Here is a 23,415-nt window from a genome sequence, read left to right as displayed (position 1 = left end):
GGACAGGTGAAAAGAATAATTGATACCACCTGCAAGTCACAGCAGCTAGAAGCCAAGCGGATGGAAGCAATCATATTGTAAGCTTCTCAAAGAAAGGGACATGCCTTATCCATCTTTGTATTTCCACAGCATCCACCACGGTACTTTGATCAAAGTACAAGCCTAATACACATTTAGGAGGGAAAGTAGGATTACCTGTATGTAGGATCTGCTTCCAATTTTTGAAATATCTGTAATGTGTATGATGTGCGTGTAGTTGGAAAACACATCATTTGGTGGGGAGCAACCAGAATTTTTTCAACTGGCTCACTTTTTTAGCAGATATATTGGGGTATAAATCACATACCATACAACTGACCCTTTTAAAGTGTACAATTCAATGATTTCTTGTATATTCAGAAGGTTATGTAACTAACACCGCAATCAATTTTAAAACATTCATCACCTTCAAAACAAACCCCAGCCCTATTAGCAGCCATTCCCCTTTCCTCTCCAATCCCTTCCCCTCAGACCTAGGCAACCACTAATACACTTTATGTCTCTATAGATTTTCCTATTCTGGACATGCATATAAATGGAATCAGACAATACTTGGTTTTACATGTCAAGCTTTTTTCACTTCGTATAATGCTTCCAAGTTTCATTCATGTTGCAGCATGTACCAGCACACCATTTATTTTTATTGCTACATAATATTCTGTTGTATGAATATAAAGTATTTTATTTATCCATTCATCAGCTGATGGCATTTTTATTTTCACTATTGGCTATTACGAATAATGCTGGTATGAGCATTTATTTTTGTATGGACCTACATTTTTACTTCTCTTGGGTGCACACACAGGAGAATTGCTGGGTCACATGGTAACTCTACATTTAACCTTTTGAGAAACTGCAAAATTGTTTTTCAAATTGGCTGCACCATTTCACATGGTCACAGTCCATGTGTCCCTCCTCCTCCCCTCCATTCAAGCAGTTAGACCTTTCTTCTCCCATTGCTTCAGGGGAAGGATGTGACCAGCAGAAAGAAAAACCAAAGGAGTGTTCCTGACTTTCATTTGCAAAAGCATACACGCTTAGGGACCAGTAAAGACCAGCAGAAAAAAGGATGAGACAGAGGACTTCCGTCACTCCACTCCACCCCATCCTCAACACGAAGAAGTTTCCTCCAGGATGACACCACCCTTATGGCAGAAAGAGGAACTAAAGAGCCTCTTGATGAAGGTGAAAGAGGAGAGTGAAAACGCTGGCTTAAAACTCAACTCAAAAAAATGAAGATCATGGCATCCGGTCCCATCACTTCATGGCTAATAGATGAGGAAACAATGGAAACAGTGACAAACATTATTTTCTTGGGCTCCAGAATCACTGCAGATGGTGACTGCAGCCATGAAATTAAAAGACATTTGCTCCTTGGAAGAAAAGTTATGGCAAACCTAGACAGCATATTAAAAAGAAGAGACATTACTTTACCAACAAAGGTCCATATAGTCAAAGCTGTGGTTTTTCCAGTAGTCATGTATGGATGTGAGAGTTAGACCATAAAGAAAACTGCTGCTGCTGCTGCTGCTGCTAAGTCGCTTCAGTCGTGTCCGACTCTGTGCGACCCCATAGACGGCAGCCCACCAGGCTCCCCCGTCCCTGGGATTCTCCAGGCAAGAACACTGGAGTGGGTTGCCATTTCCTTCTCCAATGCATGAAAGTGAAAAGTGAAAGTGAAGTTGCTCAGTCATGTCCGACTCTTAGTGACCCCATGGACTGCAGCCCACCAGGCTCCTCCATCCATGGGATTTTCCAGGCAAGAAAGAAAACTGAGCACCTAAGAATTGATGCTTTTGAACTGTGGTATTGGAGAAGACTCTTGAGAGTCCCTTGGACAGCAAGGAGATCAAACCAGTAAATCCTGAAGGAAATCAGTCCTGAATATTCATTGGAAGGACTGATGCTGAAGCTGAAGCTCCAATACTTTGGCCACCTAATGAGAAGAGGTAACTCACTGGAAAAGACCCTGATGCTGGGAAAGATGGAGGGCAGGAGGAAAAGGGGACGACAGAGGATGAGATGGTTGGATTGCATGACCAACTCAATGAACGTGAGTTTGAGCAAGCTCCAGGAGTTGGTGATGGACAGGGAAAATACCAGAGTCAGTTGCCGTTTCCTTCTCCAGGAGATCTTCCTGACCCAGGGATCAAACTCAGGTCTCCTGCATTGCAGGCAGATTCTTTACCATCTGATGAGAGAACCCCAAACTGAGCAAGACTCAGTTTCCAACAGTGTTGCAAAATACAAGTTCAAAGTTAAAATTCAGTTGAGTTTGGATAAAGTGAAGAAAATTGTGTTTTTTAGTTAAACACTGAGATGAGTGGGCTTCCCAGGTGGCACTAGTGGTAAAGAATCTGCCTGACAATGCAGGACATATAATAGATGTGGGTTTGATCCCTGGGTCAGGAAGATCCCCTGGACAGGGAATGGCAACCTACTCTAGTATTCTTGCCTGGAGAATCCCATGGACAAAAGAACCTGGCGGGCTATAGTCTATAAGGTCGCAGAGTCGGACACAACTGAAGTGACTTAGCACACACACACACTGAGATGAGTACCCACCACATAAGATTGAAAGAAAGATTGAAAAGTCAATGTCCAATAAATATATGAAACAACTCACTGCTGACAACAGCCTGTGCAGCCAGGGTGTGGAACAGAAGGAATTCCTCTGTTCTGCTGGTAATGATCAATGGGAACTACCACTCTGGAGAGCAGCTCAGCAGGAGTTAGTCAAATTGCACCCTGTAACCCAGCAATTGCTTTCCTCTGTTTGTAACTGAGAAATCTCTTGCAAAGGTGTGCCAAAAGAGATGGAAAAAAAAAAAAAATGCTCACCATAACATTGTAATGGCTAAAACAAAAATTTACAGACAGGCTAAAAGTCCATCAACAGGAGACTAGATGAATGAATCGTGCCATGTGGACTCAAAGGAATACTATACAGTCCCTTTCCCCCAAATGTGATTCCTCACCAGTCTCACTGGTCCACCTGAGAATTCCAGACCAACCCAACCAGTATCTGTATTTTAACAAGATCCCCTGGTGACTATTGTGCTTATTAAAGTGTGAGAAGTGCTGTTCTAGGCAGCTAAATAAATGAACTAGGGCTGTTTGTGCCAGCCTGGATAACTCTTCAAAACATAATATTCAGAGAAAAAAATATGCAAGTTGCCAACATGTAGCATAGTATGATGCCATTTAAATGAACTATGAAAACATAAGTGGTAATGCTATATATTCATATATACTAGACATTAGGGCATGCAGAAAATTTTATAAACACCAAATCCTGGATGCTGGTTACCTCTGGAGGGAAAAGGAGAGGATCAGGAAGCTACAGAGGAGATGGCTTCAACTGCAATTATAATGATGACTTGTTCTTAAGCTCCTTGGCAAGTACCCTTGAGTTTCTTTCATCTATTTTTACAGGTCCCAAATTTTCATTTGAATAAGAAGCTTTATAAAGATAGTATTTATATCTGAGTGGGTCATCTTTATTTTTTTCCAAATATTTTAAATATTTTCCAAATATTTACAATGATTATGCATTGCTTATATGGTCTAAAAGTCTATATTGAAAGTAATGTTGAATTCTTTATTTTTTATGAACTAAGCATCTTTTTACTTCAAACATCAAGCGAATTGTCAGTCTTATTGCTTTCTAGCCACTTCCTCCAATCTCCTACATCACACCTTACTTTAAGACACAGATTGAGGTTCAGGAGTCCCTGATACCCAAAGATCTACCCATAGTGGTGGCTGACACATTGGGAGGGAAGGGGATTCTGAATTGGAACTCTGGTGGTGGTTCTGCCTTTGTCACGGAAGCAGTATGGAATCTGGAAAAACATTTCATTTCTCGGGGCCTTTCTTTTCTTTAAAGTGGAGAGAATAATCATGCCTGGTTTATCATACAGAAGAAAAAAGGAGCAGGAAAATAGTTTGGAGCTTTACAATGCTTTGAGAAAGTCAAGTTCTTCCTCAGCTCCTCAACTCCATGTATTAGTCACCAGTCTGGGACTGCCTGGAGATCACCATAGCAATTCCTTCCAAGAGGGCTTCTAGCCTTCATTCCATGCTTGGTTGGTGGGGTAGTCTATGGGCTTGCTCCCCAAATTTTCCTGGTTTCCCTCCTTTCTGGGCACGTGGTAGGACTGCACTTTCCTGCCTTCTTGGAATTGGATATGGTCACATGGCTTGGTGTCTCCAGTAAACTTGGAGCACAAGTGATATGTGTCCCTTCCAAGAAAAAAAACTTCAGAGTGGTTTGGAGGCTCACCATCTCACTTTCCAACTACAGGGTGATGTGGAAGCACCTCATGGTGTGGCCTCCGAGCTCCTGCACCTCTGACTGACTAAGATGAGCAGATATACACATACCTAGAGTAGATTTGTAGCATGGGTGAAAAATAAACTTGTAAGAGTAGGGACCTGAGATTTGGAGACTAAGTTTAGCCTGACAGATGTGATAGCTAAGGGGAAGTGCTGAATAACACAGGGAACTCAACGCAGTACTCTGTGACAACCTGGAGGGCTGGGATGGGGTGGGAGGGTGGAAGGGGGTTCAAGAAGAAAGGGTCATATGCATTCTTGTAGCTGATTCATGTTGCTGTATGGCCAAAGTCAATAATATTGTAGAGCAATTATCCTCCAATCAAAAATAAGTTTTTAAAAAAGAACCTAATAAATGGGAGAAAAAAAAAAAGAATGGATGACAATGATACAAGTCTTCATCAGAAATAAAAGTAACAGGGGTGTAACAGGATGTGGATTCATGATTCCCCTTCAGTTACTCCTTCTATGACTCAATAGAGCCTTTCTTTTGCATTTAAGACCAGGACAACAATTTTCAGGCTCTTTTCGACCCTTGCAAAGAAGTGCTCCCATCTCTTTCAGAAAGGGTTTTACACCCAGTAATAAATGGCCAGGTCAAGGATTGGCATGACAGCTATTAAAGCTGTTTGCCAAATATTTCTTGTTTTCTTTCCTTTCCAGGAATATGGTAAGATTGTACCTCTTATTCCTCTTGGCATTGGGTGGGGTCATGTAACTAATTTGGGGCAATAAGTTGTGACCAATTAGTTACCAGTGTAAAACCCTCCAGTTTTTCCCTCTGGTCTGGTGACCCACAGTGTTAGAGATGGCAGCTGCTCCATCAACAGGAGATTCTAGGTATGATGAGTCAAGCCCTCTTGCCCAGCCCAAATTGGACATTTAATATTACGTGAAAAGTTGTTTTAAGCCACTGAGATTGTGGACTTGTTTGTTCGAAAAGCGTAACCTAGCCTTTTCTGCTTGATACAGAGAGAAATCCTAAGATAAAGTTACTGCTTCCTTTGAAATGATCACAACCATCATGACTCACAAATGAAGTTATGCATTCCTCTCCATAAACCAGTCAACTGAGCAAAAGATGAAACAGAAATGGAGCAAGTCCTCCGAAGCTTTATTAACGGAACTGTAGTCCTCTGAGGGTGGAACCCACCTCCCCACCCATGTTCCTTCTGCAAGCTTTAGGTCTCTTCCTCAGGTACCATCTCACCTGTGGCTTGATCACAGGGGCATCTCTGAAGCTGGGAAAACAGAGCTCTAGAAAGGATGTTCCGCTTCCTCCAGCTTCCAGTTCCAAGGTTGAGTTCCCAGATGTGAGTTAGCAAGTGAATTTTTCTTATTCTTTTATTATTATTATTGAGATAGAGTTGACATTTAGCATATTAGTTCCGGGTATATACAACATCATGATTTGATATGTGTGTTAATCTCTCAGTTGTTTCTGACTCTTTGCGACCCCATGGACTATAGCCCACCAGGCTCTTTGGTCCATAGAATTCTCCAGGCAAGAACACTGGAGTGGGTTGCCATTTCCTTCTCCAATGATTTGATATATGTATATACTATGAAGTGGTCACCATAATAAGTTCAATTAACATCTATTCCCAAGCATAGTTACAATTCTATGTGTGTGATAAAAACTTTTAAGACTTACTCTCTTAGCAACATGCAGTACAATATAGTCAACTGTAGCCATCATGCTGTATATTACATCCCCATGACTTACTTATTTTAACTTACTTATTTTATAACTGGCAGTTTTTACCTTTTGACGCCCTTCACCCATTTTGCTCACCCTTTATCCCTGACTGGCAACCACCAATCTGTTCTCTGTATCTATCAGGTGGGTTTTTTTTTTATATTTGTTATGTTTTTTTAGATTCTACATGTAAGACTATTCAGTATTTGTCTTTATCTGACTATTTAACTTAGCATATTGCCTTCAAGGTCCTTCCCTGTTGGATTCCCCTTTTTATGGCTGAATAAATATCCCTTGTCTATATCTACCACACCTTCTTTATTCATTCATCCTTTAATGGCCACTCGGGGTGTGTCCACGTCTTGGCTATTATAAACAATGCTTCAGTGAACACAGAGGTGGATATATCTTTTCGAGTTGGGTTTTTGTTTTCTTTGGATAAATACCTAGAAGTGGAATCGTTGGATCATACAGTTGTTCTATATTTAATTTTTTGAGGAGTCACCGTACTGTTTTCCCTGGTGGCTATACCAATTTACATTCCCACAACAGTGCATAAGGGTTCCTCTTTCTCCACAGCAAATGAATATTTAAGGTCTGTTAGTGCTCATGAGTGGAGAAGGCAATGACAACCCACTCCAGTACTCTTGCCTGGAAAATCCCATGGACAGAGGAGCCTGGTAGGCTGCAGTCCCTGGGGTCACTAGGAGTCAGACACGACTGAGCGACTTCACTTTCACTTTTCACTTTCATGCATTGGAGAAGGAAATGGCAACCCACTCCAGTGTTCTTGCCTGGAGAATCCCAGCGATGGGGGAGCCTGTTGGGCTTCCATCTATGGGGTCGCACAGAGTCGGACACGACTGAAGCGACTTAGCAGCAGCAGCAGCAGCAGCAGCAGTGCTCATGAGCTTTTCTGATCTTTTTCAGAGTATTTACGACTTACTCATTATTCCATACTTACGTGTTTTCTTATAAAGGTGTTTGTTCTGATAAAAAGGGGAAAAAAAACGCCTAATGGAGTCAGGTGATCTGTTGCAGGTGAATAACTATTATAACTTTCACCTTGTAATCCCCTTAACAGACCTTTTTTTAGTTGCCTTGTGCAAAGTACTTTATTTCAAGTGCTTGGAAGAATACCTGAAGGATTACTCATCCCATCAACTAAGGCTTTCAACTCAACCTGAAACGCTTTTACCTCAGCCTTTATTTGGTTTTGTTTCTGAGACAACATCTCTGGAACTCTTGATTCATTGCCAAGCACATTCAAACTTTACTGATCCATGAATTTTTAAAAAATTTATTTATAAATGTTTTCATCTGATTAAGGAGATAAAGAATGTTAATCACCAAAGAATATCCATCTGTAGCAAGAGAAATATTCTGAAGTTGATGTTCAGATGTTGACACAAGAAGTAAAGGAAATGCTTTACAGATTTTTAGAAACATAACTGAATAGCTACATTGAGAGAAAAGAGGGGCCCCTCCAGATGAGGCTGTGGTGGGTACACTCAGTTGTCAGAAGAAGCTAGGCTACTGTAAAGTACTTGAGATCTGGAATTCAAGTAGATTCATGGTTCTTTCTTCTGCCTTCCCTCCCTCCTTCAGCGAGGTTACTCCACTCAACCTCCTAGTCCCCTGCTAAATGTTGTTCCCTCAGCAAACCAGCCCTGAATCCTAATAGGCAGGCCCTTCATACAGTCTCTTATAGAGCTCTGTATACATCCATCCTAACCACATAATGACCACTAAACAAGCATTCTATAACTGTTCATTAAGTCTCCTCCATTTCATTATAAGCTCTGTGACAGCAGTGATCACCTATGTATTGTTTGAAACTATTCCAGTACCAACTTAACAACTCAACAAATATTCATCAAGTGTCTTTCATGTGCCAGGTACTGTACTAGTTGCTTGAGATGCTTGGTGAACAAAACAAAGATTCCTGACCTGATGAAACTTACATTCAAGAGCAAGAAATCAAACAAAAGATGATTGACATAATAAAGTATATGATATATTAAAAGATGAAAAGCACCATAGAAAAAAGAGCAAGGTCAGGAAGGGAAGCTGCTTGCAGTGTTAAATAGGGTGGTCAGTCTATTGAGAAGGTGGGATTTGAGCAGGACTTGGAGGAGGGAAGGAAGTTGGCCAAGTGGATACCTGGTTAAGAGTGTTCCTGGCCCATTGTTGAGTAGAGTACATTCTTTAAGCAGGGTGGTGCCTGCTTTGTTCTAAGAACACCAAAAGGCCAGTGGGACTGGAATGGAGAAAGCAAAAGGGACTTTTGCTTGGTGGTCCAGTGGCTAAGACCCCAAGCTCCCCATGCAGGAGGCCCAGGTTTGATCCCTGGTCAGGGAACCAGATCCCACATGCCACAACTAAGATTTTGCATGCTGCATCTACAGATCTCTTGTGCCGCAAAAAGACCCAGCCAACCAAGACCCGATGCAGACAAATAAATAAAATAAAAGTAAACATTTATTTCTTTAAAAAAGAGAGAAAGCAAGAGCCAAAGGTAAGGCCAGAGATGCTCAGTAAATGTTTGTCAAGAAAATGAATGAAAAAGCAAACACTTGTTTTTAAAATGTGCTTCACAAGGTTTTCACGTGCTTTACAGGATTTTTACATGCTTTGCATATCCTATAGGTGAGAAAAGTCTCTAGACTCATCGAGTCCACAAAATGTAATCTCACGTCTATGCAGACTCAAGAAGGCACCGTGTCCTTCTATTGCCAAAGAGGAAACATCTGGCTGTGTCAAGAGACGGCCCTGCATCCTCTCAACCTTAAGTCCCTGAGGCTGGATTCACACAGCAGAGTCTGAAGTTGAGCAGATAAAGTTGATTCTGTGGCTCCACTCAGAAGGATGTGGTGCTGACAGGCCACTCCACCTTCAAGGCTGACGTGATGGGAACCAAAGTGAGACAGAGGAACCACAAAGCATTCAAAGAGGCCGAGAAGTTTATCTCACTCAGCACGTTGAATAGATGGAGGTAGAAAGGAAAATGGGCTCTTTGTGAACAAATGGCTTCTCCTCACTGAATATCCCTCTCTGAAAAGGTTCTGAAATCCACATACATTAATGGGATATATCAGTGTTTTCCAAGCACTTCTGCAGGAACTGTTGTGGAGGAGCCTGACTCGCTCTCTCAGAATCTCCTGGGAAGTTTCCTCACAGTATGGATCCTGGGAGACTATCTTTGGAAGATCTGAATCAGTGGGTCCAGGTGGAGTCAGGAATTACTACTTTTAAGAGCTTTGTAAGATATTATCGTGGGCTTCCCAGGTTGCACTGGTGGTAAAGAATCCTCCTGCCAAGCAAGAGATGCAGGTTCGATCCCTGGGTCAGGAAGATTCCCTGAAGAAGGAAATGGCAACCCACTCCAGTGTTCTTGCCTGGAGAATCCCAGGGATGGGGGAGCCTGGTGGGCTGCCGTCTCTGGGGTCGCAGAGTCGGACACGACTGAAGCGACTTAGCAGCAGCAGCAGCAAGATATTATCGTGGGCTTCCCAGGTGGCACTGGTGGTAAAGAATCCTCCTGCCAAGCAGGAGATGCAGGTTCGATCCCTGGGTCAGGAAGATTCCCTGGAGAAGGAAATGGCAACCCACTCCAGTATTTTTGACTGGGAAATTCCATGGACAGAGGAGTCTGGTGGGTTACAGTTCATGGGGTCACAAAGAATTGGACACAACTGAGCACTTAGCAGCAAGAAATTATCATGAATAGCCATGATTGAGCAACACTGCTGTAGTGTTCTGATCATGGATCTTCATTTGGCCAGAAAACAACTCTTGCTAATGGTATAGGCATCTAGTGGTGGAATTGCAGGCATCTGTGATCAAAAGAAGTCATTATGTTGAGGTAATAGGCATGAGAAGGCTGCTAGAATTTCTGTAATCACAGGCCTGAAAGTCCATTTTCACTAAGCAAATGTCTCAAGGGACAGCAATGGCAGAATCCGTCCTCTTCCCACGTGACTCCTCACCCGTGCCAACAAGTTTTCCAGTGAGGTTATGGGTTTAAAAGCAGTTGAAGATTTTTGTGCTTATTGATAAAATTTTAACAGGAGAAATAGGAAGTTTGGGAATCTTAGAATTTCTACAAATATTCTAGTAAGAGGTGGTGAGGAAGATGGGCCAGGGCACCAGTCACCAAGATGGCCCTCAAGGATTTGTAGCTGCTTGGGTAGTCTCATTTCCCTGTGCTAGGGTTAATCCATGGAGAAGGCAATGGCACCCCACTCCAGTACTCTTGCCTGGAGAATCCCATGGATGGAGGAGCCTGGTGGGCTGCTGTCTTATGGGATTGCACAGAGTCGGACACGACTGAGTGACTTCACTTTCACTTTTCACTTTCATGCGTTGGAGAAGGAAATGGCAACCCACTCCAGTGTTCTTGTCTGGAGAATCCCAGGGACTGGGGAGCCTGGTGGTCTGCCGTCTATGGGGTTGCACAGAGTCGGACACGACTGAAGCGACTTAGCAGCAGCAGGGTTAATCCATGTGGACAATAACATACAGCAGCAGTGATGGTATATTACTTCTACACTTAGGTTATTTAAAAAAACAACCCTGTGGCTTTCATCTTGGACTCTCTTTCTCCCCAGCTCTCTCACTCTGGGGGAAGCCAGCTGCCATATTGTCAGGATACTCAGGCATCCTATGGAAAGGGCCATGTTATGAGGAACTGAGAGTCCAGCCAATAGCTGATGAGGAAGTGGGGCCTGCCGATGAGGTGAATGAAGGGAGAAGTGGATCCTCCAGCCCCTGTCAAGCTTTCGGGTGACTAAAGCCCCGGTCAACAGTTTGAGTGCAACCTCATGAATCACTCAGAGCCAGAACTACCCAGCTAACTCACCTCTGGCTTCTTGACCCTCAGAAACCATGTGAAATAATGTTTGTTGTTTTAAGCTACAAAGTTTTGGAATAATTGTTATATAGCAGTAGATAATATTATACAACAATGATTTTACAGCTCATTAGAAAATTATTCATGTAATCCCAACTTAGACTTTTTTCTAATTAAATCAATCATATAGCATTTCAATAAACTTTTATTGGAAGTATAATATATATATATATGTAAAATATATATATATATATGTAAAAAAAAAGTATACAAATCCTAAAAGAATGCATTCCTTTATGGAGATGCAGTTTTGATCCCTGGGTCAGGAAGATCCCCTGGAGGAGGGCATGGCAACCCACTCCAGTATTCTTGCCTGGAGAATCCCACAGACAGAGGAGCCTGGTGGACTATAATCCAGGAGGTCACAAAGAGTCAGACACGACTGAAGTGATTTAGCACAATGCATGCATATCAGAAAATAAAATATTACCAGACCCCAGAAGCCTCTTCAGACCCTCTTCCAGTTACATAGTCACCTTAAAGGTAACAGCATAGCACACGGAATAGTTTTGCCTGTTTTTGAACTTTATATGAATGAATTCATACAATATATACATTTTTGTCTGTCTTCTTGAGCTTACCATGTTAATGAGATTCATCCACGTTGTTTTGTGTATTGAAAGTATTTGTTGAATTGGCATATTGATTCACAAGAGTTAGTTATATATTCTGGATACTAATCCTCTGTCAGATATATAAAGTACAGGATGTCTTCTCTCATGTTATGGTTCTTACATTCTCTTAATGGGATCCTCTAATGAAAGAAGTTCTTAGATTGAAGTAGTCCAATTATCACACAATTTGTGGTTTGTGCTTTTTGTGCCTTGTCTGAGAAATACTTGCCTACACAAATACTTGCCTACATAATTTTCTTCTCTGTGAATATCCAGTTGATTCAGCACTCTTTATTAAAGACAATTCTTCCCTGGTGGCCCAGTTAGTAAAGAATCTGCCTGCAATCCAGGAGACCCAGGTTTGACCCCTGGGACAGGAAGATCCTCCAGTATTCTTGCCTGGGAAATCCTGTGGACAGAAAAGCCTGATGGGCTACAGTCCATGGAATCGAAAAAGGGTTGGACACGACTTAGCAACTAAACCTCCATAGGGCATTGGAAGAACAACAAAAAAGAAAACTTGTATTTTATTGTCCCATTTGGCATAAATCTAGTGACTTTATAAGGTCTATTTCTAAACTGTCTATTCTGTTCCAGTCTCTGTCTACTCATATCATCACTGTCTTAGTGATGGTAAGTCTTGATACCTGGTACAATCTCCTTCAGGATTGCCTTGACCACCTTAGTTTTTTGTACTTCCATATAAATTAGAATCATCAATTTCCTAAACACAAAATCTGCAAAAATTTTGGGGGGATTACATCTAATCTATAGATCATTTTAGGGAAAATGGATGTTTTTCAAATACAAAGCCCATCAATTCACAAATATGGTGTGTTTCTCCATTTGTGTCAGTCTCATTTATTTTAGCAATAGTACTAGTTTCCAGTCACTAGCACTTTGTTAATTTTTTTCTTATTTTGAAATAATTTTAGACTTATAAAAGAGTTACAAAGACAGCACAGAGCTCCCACACACCCATCACTCAGCTTTGTCTAATGTTAACATCATAGTATATTAATCAAAACTAAGAAAATTAACATTGCTAAATATTATTAACTTAAACTTCAGGCTTTACTTAGAGTCCCACCAGTTATCCCACTATCCTTTCTCTACTCCAAGATCCAATTCAAGTTACCACATAGCATTTCGGTGACCAGCATGTTTAGAGAGCAGATTCCTATCTATGGTCAGCATTGCTTATCTCCCTTCATTCCCAGGCACTCCCATCACCTTCACCTCTGGAGCTTCGACTCTTCTACAGGGCTTCCCCACATTCCCAGAGTCTATCTAGCAGAAGGATGGTGGGTCAGATAAAAGTTACAGCTGATGATACCCCATGGTGGTGAGAAAGTTTCTGCACAGAATTCTTCCAGAAAACTGCATACCTCACTCTGTCCCTCCATTTGGGTCTCTGTTCAAATATCCTTCCTCAAGGACATCTTCCTTTAGATATCTTCCTTGACCATTCCATCTAAAGCAGCACCCATCACTCTCTAACATCTGACATTGTTGTTTAGTCACTAAGCCATGTTAGACTCTTTGTGACTCCGTGGACTGTAGCTCCTCTGTTCATGGGAATTCCCAGGCAATAATACTGGAGTAGGTTGCCATTTCCTTTTCCAGGGGATCTTCCCAACCCAGAGATGGAACTTGTGGCTCTTGCACTGCAGGACTCTACGGCTGAACCTCCAGGGAAGCCCTCTAATACCCTTGTGTGTGTTAGTCGCTCAGTCGTGTCCAACTCTTTGCAACCCCATAGACTGTAGCCCGCCAGGCTCCTCTGTCCATGGAATTCTCCAGGCAAGAATACTGGAATGGGTTACCATTCTCTTCTCCAGGAGATCTTCCCGATCCAGGGATTGAACCCTGGTCTCCTGCATTGCAGGCAGATTCTTTACTCTCTGAGCTACCAGGGAAGCCCTGTAATGCCCTTACCTGGCTGCATTTTTAGTTCATAGGGTTTATTACCTCCTGACATGACATATACATGTTTTCATGTTTATTGTCTGTCCTTCCCAGTCTCTGAGTGTAAGCTCTCTGAGGACTATGAAAGCTATCTCTCTTGTTCTCTTTTGTATTCTCAGCATTTAAAACTATTCTCGGCATCTGGTAGGCACTCAATAATTTTTTCTTAAGTCACAGGATGAATGAATAAATGTGCAGCTTTATTTCCATGGAGAACCTTCAAAGAGGCTTCAGGGTTGGAAAAAGTGTTTGCAAAAGTACCTGTTGTAGATAGCCCTGTATTCTCCTGCAGAGGAAAGAACAAAGTATATGGAGTCCAAACTCACTTTATATCCTCTCACCAGCTTTTAGCTTTTTTTCTCGGTAAATTACTCTGAACTCAAATATTCTCACCTAGAAGATGGATCCAGGAATACCTACCCTGCAAGGTTGCTCTGAGAATTGAAGGCATTAATATACATGAACTGATGGTCACTTCTGCAAGCCTTAAAAAATTACTGGTGAAGCAGTCTGTGTGCATGGCTGTATCATAGTAAGGTTTGGGGACCACTTTGAGGTTAAATAACTGAAACAAGGCCAGTAACATGAAAACCAGGGGGTTCACATTTGCAAAGGGCTTTAATTGTTTGCATGAATGTCTCAAATGTGTAGCTCCATCCTCTGAATAGAGATTAGAAAAAAAAGAGGGGGGAAAATCATCAAAAACTCAATAGAAACAAGGGAGCAAGTAGAACAGAAGCGCTTGAGAATTGAGTGGCTGCGTGACAAGCTGGACACTGTACCAGCTGTCTCAAGGTGATTCTGTGGCAAGATCAGGGTAAGAATCCATGTGTTCTTCTCCCCTACCAGCCACTCTTTCTTCATTTCAGCGGACACCATCTTCTGTTCATTCATAGTGTGGTTAAGAAGCTGCAACCCTGCTGAAACGTCCATATAAACTCCTCAGATCCACTGCACATTTGACAAACAGAAAGTAGATGTCTGAGTATGATAAACCAAGTGGCTCATTGAGAAAAAAAATTCCATGTGTTTTACTTGGAGCTTTAACCTCTTCTGGTCAAAAATGGCAGGATTCAAACCAGCTCTAAAAAAAAAAAAAAGTACTAGTTCCTGTAGCTACAGAGTCCAGGCACAGTTAGGAGCTCCTGCGATGAAGTCAGGACAAGTCTGTCTGTTTCTTAGCTTTGTTTCCTCTGTGTTGATCCCCTTTGATTTTGAGTTCACACCCCACCCCACCCCACACCCCCACCATCAAACAATGGCTGCCAGTAGCTCCTGGAGTTGCATGCTTCCGATTCACAACCACAGGAAAAAAGCAGGAAACTCCTTCTCTGAGAACTCAAGGAAAAGCCATGAATTGAGTCTGATTGTCTCTGATTGGCCTGACTTGAGCTGTTTATCTGTGAGCCAATCTCTGACGCCAGGTTCTGATTAGTTCATATCTAGGCTGCATGCCCTCCACCGAATCAGAAATGCAGCCCCACCTGAAGACCAGGGCCTAAAGGTGGGAGGAGAGGGCTGGCCCCTTGGGAGGAATCAGGCTATTTGCCAGATGGTGATCAGATGCTGAAAAACGACAGAATAACAAATTCCCTTGGGGCTCAGCTGGTAAAGAATCTGCCTGCAACTCAGGAGACCTGGGTTCAATCCCTAGGTTTGGAAGATCCCCTGGAGAAGGGAAAGTCTACCCACTCCAGTATTCTGGCCTGGAGAATTCCATGGACTGTAAACACCACAGGGTCGCAGAGAGTCAGACAGGACTGAGAGACTGTAAGAAGACTGTGCCATGTCTTCAGACCCACAGTCTTTGTCCTTTTTCCACAGGACAGGCATTACTTTATAAGACTGAAGCCATTGTTTTTTAATGTTAAGCCTACCTTGTTGGCTTTACTTCTGTAAAGCTCAAGTCTTTCGCAGATAGATCTTTTCAGGTTCACAGAATCATATAAGCATTCTTAAATAAATCTGTCCAGTTGTGCAAAAAAAAAAAAAAAATCTCTGAGAAGAAGGGAAACTATACAGGAGAAGACAGAAAGCAGAAAGAGAAACATAAATTGAAAATAGATGGAGAAAATGGCACAGGGAACAAAGCCCATCAGAAACTCCAAAGTCCATTTGAATATTTTCTCCCTGCTGCTTCTGTTGGGTTTCCTAGTAACCAACCCAGGAAATGCTCTCAAGAGAAGAGGAGCAAGGGAAACAGCAGGGCAGGGGGGACAGCTAAGCAAAGATGCATCTTTCTTGAGACTAGCCTGAGTCTGATCCCACAGGCAAACTCTAGAGCACGAACTGTACCATTTTACACCCGGAGGTCAGGAGCAGCCTCTCGCACGTGTGCCATTCAGTCGTGTGGTGGGATAGAAGACAGCTCCTATTCAGCCAAGAGCAAGTTTCCAGAGAAAGCCAGCTGTGAGTTGTTATCAGTTGGCACTCACAGCAGCTAGGGGATGGAGGATTGGCAGATCCTCCATCTGCCAATGGCAGAAAGAATTGGCAGAAAAGAATGGGGGAGGAAGTACCAACAGCATCCACTACACCTACAATCTGATTTTCACTACACTTTGCCTGCAACTCTCATCTGAGCTTTAATACAACATCCCATTATATGACTAATTCTTATGTTGGCTAAATATCTGCTTCTCTTCACTCACACAACTGCTAACTGAATTCGGCTGCTCATTGTCTCTTCCCTAATCTCTAAAAATAAGCTCCTGGTTTTGTGGCCCCCCAAGAAACCATGCTCCCGCATAGTCACATCTTTGTGTTGTCTCCTCCTGCATGGCTTCGACCAGTCAACTGCAGTAGAAATGACATTATACAACCTCCAAGGAAGGCCTTGAGAAGACTTGAAGCTTCAGGTTTGCCTTCTTGGAATGTTCGCACTTCTGTGTAAGAAAACATGGCCTAGACATTAAATGATAACCAACCACTCATGATTCAGGACAACAGCATTGAGACCACGTGGATAAAGAGGGCTGTCCAGACCTCTGCTGACCTACCAGCTGATGCTGCCATGTGAGTGAGCCCAGGTGAGACTAGCAGAAAGGCTACCCAACTGATTCATGAAATTATGAGAAATAGATCATCACTGTTCTATTTACCAAGTTTGGGGCCATTCATGATAAAGTGATTGATAGCTGAAACACTCACTTCTTGCTTTCATCCCCTCAAATCTGTCTTCCACAGAGATGAATCCCATGGTTATAGAGCCTATAACCATGTATCTTCCCTATTTGAGAAAACCCTGATGAACTTCATAGAATCAGGTCTCAACTCCTTAGCCTGCTGTGTGGCCTAGGCAGCCCTTCACAGTTTAGCCTCGCTTCCTGTTCCAGCCTAGTCTTCAAACACGGAACCTGCCCTCCGGCCACTATGGGCTTCTCCCCTTACTCTGGTCACATCATGCTGTCACATGCCATCCTTTCCACCCTCCTTCACCCCTCAACCCAGTTCCAAGGGTAAATTCTCCTTCAGCCCCCCTTAGCTCCTTCAGATAGAGTCCAGCACTCTGGTCTCTTTGTGCCTTCTTATTTCCTTTATGATTCTTATCACATTTGGCTTGAGCCCACCTCCTGCTACTGACAAACCACTTCATTGTAGGAGCCATGTTGTATTAATTTGCAAACCCCCAAAACCTAATTCAATGCCTGCCATGTAGTTCAGCCATCAGTGGCGGCTGACTGGCTGTGGAGCATTGCCAACTACGTGCTTCTTGAGAGCAGGTGTTACTGAAATAGGTTCGTTTTGCCCACTGCCCAACAAGCCAAAATGCTGAGAGGAAAGGTTTGCAGCAAAGAAAGGGTTTGCTTACAAGGCAACCAAGTAAGGAGCAGGGAGAACAAGTCTTAGATCTGCCTCCCCAGGCGAGGGGCTTGGGGTATTTATGGCATAAAGAACCAAGAAGCAGGGTGGTCTGGAGGTGTGGGGAGCATGGGGGAAAGTGATTGGAAAAGGTGTAGTAATTGCCTTTCTGCACAGGTGTAACTAAGCTACAAGCCACTGCATGTGAAAAAATGAAGGCACTTAGCATGATCTGAGGGTGGATTTTTCTGTCCTCTGGCACCAAAAGGTCATTGAGCAGACACTCACACATGCCTTGTTGGAGGGCCACTGGTCCTAGCCAGTCTTAACCAGGTCAGCTTGAACTAGACTCAGCTGACTCCAAGTTCCCGGAATACAAGTTGGGCAGACTTATTGTTTAGGTTATATGCTGCTTGGAGGACATGCCAGTTGGTTATAGCAACAATTAAAATGACCCTAATTAGTGAAGGTAAGTGAAATGAACTTGACTGATGATTACCCACGATTTCACAGGCACTAAGTCTTATTCATTTTATTGTGCTTGGTTCAGAGCCAGGAACATGATAGGTATTCACTGAGGATTTAATTGAATTGACTGATGGGAAATAGAAAAGTGAAGAACTGAGAAGGCCAATGGATAGAAAACAACAAATTAGAAGGCAGCCAGGAGACAGTCTTCAGAAAGACAAAGTCAACAGAAGCTCTTAGGCGGGGAAGAGCTCTTACATTCACTAAGCACTTTGATTCTCATTGGTTCTCAGTTTATCCCTCTATTTCTTTTTGAACCAAGTAGTAAGTTTTAATAGAGGGTGAAGAGCCCTGTGATGTGGTCTGAGGGCCGGTATCACTGACTTTTCTCAGACACTTCCCCACAGAGGCTCTGGCACAGACCCTGCTCAGAGATTGGTTTGAGTGAGGCGGTGCCAAGATAGAGTCCAGGACGGCAGGAACCCACCATTCACACTTATTTCCATATGTTGTCTAATCTGCCACTATAAACTGGAGCCACTTCAGACAGGTCTAGAGCACGCACCTTCCTTTCCTGTTGGCCCAGGGACAAGGAGATGAGAGATTTTCCCAGGAGTTTTGCACTGGGCTTTATTGTTCAGAAAGCTCAAAGTGATTTCCATTTTCTATCATTTAAATCAGGGGTGAGGCATGGGTCTGCACTAATTATAGATCAGAAGAGTCCAAAATTGTGTCATTAGTGAGGAGGAAAATTGAACACTTGGATATATATAAATAAGTCCCTGGACCAGTTGTTCTCAAACGTTAGACTCGCCTGGAAGGCTTGTTAAAACAGATCACTGGGCTCGCCCCCAGAGTGTGATCATTTACCTTTCTAACAGGTTCCCAGGTGATGCTGAGCCCGCCAGCTCAAACACCACGCCTTGAGCACTATTGCCCTGGACCATAAACTTCTTGTACAGAAGGAACTGACCTTTTATTTCTGGATGTGCAATTCCTAGCACGTAGGAGGTACTCATGTATGCTTTTTTATTGGAATTACATAAAAGTTCATTACAATTGTTAGAAAAGTTATTCAAAAAGTCATTCTATCATGTGTGTGTAATGGCATTTTTTGTATCTCTGGATTAAGTAAAACAAATCTTCATAGAGCTTAGTTCTCCCATTTTATCTTCACCAGCAATTTCTAATGAGAAGAGTAACTCAGATAATAGTTTCTAGCAACCACAGTCTAGAGATACAGATCATTCAAGTAAGTGCAGGAAAAAGAACTTTGCCTGGTGGTGACCATAAGCTGCTCTTGATGTTGTATTTGCTTGGTTCCAAGTGATAGAAACACTTCTCTAAGCAACAGAGAGAGAAAGAAGAACTTACTGGTTTGTAGAACTCAAGAAGAGTTAAAACAACCAAACCCAGCAGGCATGTGGCTGAGCTCAAGACTGGAACCAGGGCCCTAAAACCAGCCAGTGGTCCTTTCTCTCTCTTGATTGCTCTTCTTAGTCTCCCCATTTTGGCTCTGTAGACTGGTTTTCTTCATATGACAATAAATTCCAGGAAGACACCCAGCTCAGCTTAGATTGGGGTGTGGGTTCACAGAAGAAAATGATGCCTCCCACAGGGGCTACGTGGGTGAGGAAGGGCACTGGTTCTCATAGGAGTGGGTACTGGAGCTGTCAGTCACTGACGTTTTGGCCAGTAAAAACCTATGTAAGTGTTGAGAGGTCTTTTAGTAAATAGTCTTCTAAACCTTCAGTACCAACCAGATGTAATAACAGTCAAACACAAATACTAACAGATCACTGGAGAGCAGCTGAAGCCTGCAGCCAAGAGAGAAGACCACCCTGGAATTGAGATGTACTTGAGACATACTCCAAACTACCAATGGGATATTGCATCTTGGTGCTTCTTTAAATCATACTCTCAAATGAGGGGATTATGAAATGCAAGGCAGAAGTTCTCTAATATATACCAGATCCTACTCACTAGCAAACCATGTTTTAAAGGATGTCAGCACAGCTTTCCTAGCTCTTTGCAAGAGAAGGTTCTTCTCTTCCATCTCCACATAGACCTGAAGACAAGACAAAATATTTCCTCTATCTTTGGCTAACCTGAACCTGCCTGAATTTTCCATATTGAAAAATCCTAGCACATGAGGCAGATTCCCAAATAAAATGGCAGTCAATACGACCCATTGTCTTTTAGACATACATGAAAATCAGGTCATTCTTTCTACTCTGTTAGTTGTGAATGCTTCCTATTTTAAGTACAATAATGTCAGTTTTAGTTTAGATGAAGGCCCAGGGACAGAGATTCTTCAGGAAAAAAACCTGAACGGTAGCAAACACTAGGATGCCGCTATTAAGCACATAAAACACAAGTTCAAGCTTACTTTGAAAATGAGTAAGTTTTTTTCCCCAAAGCACTGACTCAGGTGCTAGGTTGGAAGGATGCAACAGCACAACGGCTGTCTCTGCCAAAACAGGTCACCAGTGCTGATTCCAGGGGACACCAACATTTTCAGCTGGGGACTGCTGTGGTAGCTTCCCGTTGCACGTGGCAATCAGTCAGTCAAAAACCTCAGAGGTTTCCTATTGTGTTTTTAGGCTGAAATTTAATGTTTACTTTTCTCTGTGCTCCACCTTCATACTCTATTATTGTTGAAGATGGAAGTAGATCAAAATGAGTTGATCTGAAGAGAAATCAGACTATGAATAAATAAAATTCAACAAAAGAAAAATACGGGGGAAAACTTGACAATCACCAAAATAAAGTACATTATGAAACCATGAATTTTTTTCTAATAGCAAAATGGAGAGTAGAACCAAAAATAATAAAAGATTAATTAAATCACGTGAAGCAGATCTTAATAATTAACAACAGGCGTAGAAGTAGAAAGTGTTTATTTGATGATGGCAAGACCACTGGAACATAATTTGCAGGATGCAGATATATACACATCAAAATGCCTTGATTATTATCTGTACAGCTGTTTATATTCCTCTTATAAATTTAGACTTACCATCATTTTGGTATTTCCAAAGAGACATGGTCTATTCCAATCATTAATTATATCAACAATTATAAATCTCCATTCTATGCCAAGCCCTTGAGGTAACTGCTGGAGATAAAATAATAAAGAAAGCTCCTGTCTCCAGAAGTTCTCCATCTAGCCAGGAGACAGACACATAAATAAGGAATTTGAAGGGAGATTACTAATCCTTACAATATAATTGTCTCCTTCACAGCTAAGCACATTCAATAACCACTGAACTGTTGAACCCTACCTGACCACGGCACCAAGATTCCAGGGACCAGAACAGGCAAGCCATTAATACACAGGTGGCACTGATGTGGGTTACTGCTTTGGCCAGACTTCTCTTTGTCTGGATCTGGAATGTATTTGATCTGAGGACTGCTCAAGGCGCTGTGGGACAACAGGCCATGCCTGTGTCTCTTCCCTTCTACACATCCAACATTAGAGTATCCGGGGAATTCCCCGGCTGTCGGGTGGGTGGGATTTGGCACTTTCACTACCATGGCCTGGGTTCAATCACTGGTCAGGACAACAGAATATTATTCAGCCTTAAAAAATAAGGAAATCCTCTCATTTGTGACAACATGACACAATCTGGAAGACGTATGCCATGTGAAGTAAGCCAAACAAAGACAAATATAGCATGATATCACTTACATGAGGGGGAAAATGTCAAACTCCTAGAAACAGAGAAGAAAAGTGGTTGTTAGAGGCTCTGAGGTGGGGAAAACAGAGGGAGACTGGTTAAAAAAAAATACAAATTTTTAGTTATGAGAAAAATAAGGTCTGAGGATCTAATGTATAACACAGTAATTATGTTTTTAACACTGTATGTGTAATTGAAATTTACTAAAAGAGTAAAACTTAAATGTTCTCTCCAAAAAAAAAGGTAAATAGGTGAGATAATGGAGGAAATATGCTAATTAACTAGAGGGCAGGGGTCCTTTTACAATGCATACATATACCAAATCACCACATTGTACACTCTGAACACCTTGTAATTTTGTCAGTTATACCTCAATAAACTGGGAGAAGGGAGAAAATAGGGAAGTAGAAAGATGAAACAATGTCCGCAATAATAATTCATCCTGGTTATTCCTCATACACAGAGGTAGTACCTTAAAGGACAAAAAGCTGTCGATGTTTAGACCCTACCCCAGAATCGGCATCTTTGGGAATAGGGAATTTGATCCTTTTTTAAGCCTTCAGAGGTTTTGTAGAAGAGCCAACCAATATCAAGGACTGAACTAGAGAGTGCTTCTTAAATTTGCCTGCTTCAAAGAATCAGCTGGGTAGCTTAAACCTGCTGAGTCCCATCTTTATTCTGGAGACTCTGGAGACTCTCTGGTGTTGGTTCCAGAATCGAGCTTAAGAGAGCCCCAAGAGTTTTTTTAGATTGAGCAACTCTGGGAAGCACTAAACTAGACTGGATTTCCCAAACTTCTCTCGAAATAAGAATCACCTGGGGCTCTAGTTGGAAAGAAAATTTCTTTGCTCCCAATAAGATCAACAGAATGGAAATTTCTGGCTCAGCATTCTGGCAGGCTAATTATTTAATAAAGACCTCCACTGGACTCTTATTATCTCAGAAATTGTAATAAAGGCTCACTGATTCCCAACTTTGACTTGTCATTAAAATCACCTGGGAAGTGTTTGGGTGTGTGTGTGTGTGTGTGTGTGTGTGTCTGCACACGTCCAGACACAAGCATGTGGGTGATTGCACGTGTCTGTATTAAAATACACAAACATGAAATTTACACATAAGTGTCACATTTGTGACACTTAATACATTCACAATGTCATGCTATCATCACACTTAGCTCCAGAACATTTTCATCACTCATCTAGGGATTTAAAAAAAAAACAGATGCCTAGTCTGTACCCCAATCAAATGAATCAGACTCCCCAGGGTGGGATTCAGGCTTCAGTGCTCTTTAAAGCATTCCAGCTGATTACAATGCACAGTCAAGTCTGGTACCACTTGGGATTCCTACACTCCAAAAGCTTGTGTTAATTAGTCCCACCAGGGTCTCTCATCCTGGTCCTCTGCTCTCTAAGTACATCCTCGCTTTGCTCTACGACATTCTCTTTTTAATACATTTGATTCTTGTGCCTCATCCAGACCCTTAAATTCTTATGTCCTTCTCAGAAATGATGACCAGGTTTCCTATTGCTTTTGTACCCCTCCCGGGGGCCTAGTCATGGGCATGATTTCAAAGATTCACATTCAGTCGAATGAGTTTATTTAGAATAACCTTATAATGATATTTATAGGAAGGAATTGTTTTGAACTAATTTGGTTAACATAGATGGAGAACCAATTATGAGCCAGGCATTGTGCTAGCCCAGGCCCCACTCTCACGGTGGGAACTGAGAAAAAAGGCAGATATAGGACAAGGTGGCCTAAACTGTGACATTCCATCACAGCAAGATGAAAATGGGAATACATCAACAGAGGTATCTACACCAGGATCCAGAGGCTTTTTCTGTCAAGGGCCAAGGATAGGTTTCTTTGCTTTTGGGGTCATATATAATAGTCACA

This window comes from Bos indicus, chromosome 6 (assembly GCF_029378745.1).
Source record: "Bos indicus isolate NIAB-ARS_2022 breed Sahiwal x Tharparkar chromosome 6, NIAB-ARS_B.indTharparkar_mat_pri_1.0, whole genome shotgun sequence".
In the NCBI taxonomy this organism is placed as follows: Eukaryota; Metazoa; Chordata; class Mammalia; order Artiodactyla; family Bovidae; genus Bos; species Bos indicus.
This window is presented reverse-complemented; position numbering follows the sequence as displayed.